Below are 1,639 nucleotides of genomic sequence, written 5' to 3'. Positions count from 1 at the left end.
AAAACTCTTCTGCAGAAAAATTATGAATAAAAGATTTTTTAAGTAGTGGAGCTTTTTTTTTTTTTTTTTTTTTTTGTATATTATGTTCAAATGTCTGTATTTTACATGTTCCAGTCCCTTGTCGAATTATGTGCTCATAAATAAGATTGATCTGCATGTTTGTTTGTTTGTTGTTTTTTTCCTGCGTGTTTGCATGTGTGTGACATTTCCTCTGTCCCGCGGCGTGGGCCCGGGGTCTCTGCGCGTTAAGCGCGCGGGGAGCGGGAGGGGGGGAGAAACGCCTCGAGGACTCTCCCTGGTTCCTCCGCCGTCCCACGCGCGCGTATCCGTTCATATTCTCAAACCCACGGATGACCCACACAAACTAACATGAGGGCGAACAGCAGCTTGCCAGAGCAGCCCAAGCCAAGCATGAAAACATGCGGAACTTTCTCTGTCCTCCGGCCGCTTGCTAAATTTAGACCTCTCATCCATGCTGAGTGTTTGATTTTTTTTTTTTTGTCTTGCAGTGTTTCTCGTGCCGCACTGACTCGCCTTCTTTTTTTTTTTTTTTTACTCCGTTCTCTTGGTGACTGAGCCTTTGTTACCTAGAACAAAGGCTCAGTCAGAATCAGAAATTTTATTGGTTTATAAAGACTTATAAACCGTCTTTATTTGATTTTATTTTTATTTTGTTCAAATTGCAACGGAAAGACGAGCCCTTGTTTTTTTTTCTTCTTGGCTCCCTGCCACAGTCGGGCACATTTCTGCAAGCCGACTGCAAAGACCGGATGACAGTTTTTGCTCAGCCCTGTCACAGCAGATTAGGGAGGCAAAGACGAGGTGCTTCCTATTTGCAGGGATTAGAGCTGAGGTGGAGGAGAAACCTCGTAACTCCTCTCTGACTTGTTTTCTGTGTGCACATTCGGAAAATATAGCCTACAAAACAAAACAAAACAACAACAAAAACAAAACTACACAAATTACAGGAATGCTTAATGAATTAGCGGTTTAAGGGCGCTAAAAGACAGACGAGTCGGATGTCAGAGTGGAGCTGTCCGCGGTGCTGCCGGAGCTCCGCATCTGGCCAGCTGCAGGAGGCTCATCATGTCAGCAACGAGTTGCATCCCTTTACAGCCTGAGGAGAGAGCTCATCTGGACTGATGAGGAGCAGGAAAGTCATAAGGCAGAAAAAATACAAAAATAAAAAGATAAAACAAAAATTCTCGAAGCTCTTTAAAAGGGCAAATGGATCTAAATTTTATATTAAACCCCCCCCCCCCCCTAAATACATAAAATAAGATACATCCAATTCAAATGACTCCTATTTGAATCCTGCCAAAATCGCAGAGCCTTTTGTTTTTCTGCACAAAAATGTGGCCCGCTGCACGCGAATCTGCATGATAATATCGAGGCCCGCGTGTGTCGGCTGTCGGGTGGTGCGCGCTTCGTTTCACAAATTTCAGATTGGTTTCACATGTTAGACTGCAGCTCCGCGGGCCATGGGGGGAGGAAGAGAGAGAGAATGTTGTTTTTACCAGTAAAAGATAAAAAATAAATAAATGGATACGTTGAGGTTTTCCCTTTTTTTTTCTTACAGGCTCTCGTCTCAAATAATTTTTTGGACATTTGTAAGGTTCTTTTTTTTTTTTTTTTTTTT

This window comes from Poecilia latipinna, unplaced genomic scaffold, assembly GCF_001443285.1.
Source record: "Poecilia latipinna isolate Pla-1442-1.1 unplaced genomic scaffold, P_latipinna-1.0 Scaffold545, whole genome shotgun sequence".
Taxonomy (NCBI): Eukaryota; Metazoa; Chordata; class Actinopteri; order Cyprinodontiformes; family Poeciliidae; genus Poecilia; species Poecilia latipinna.
Note: the sequence above shows the minus strand (reverse complement) of the source record.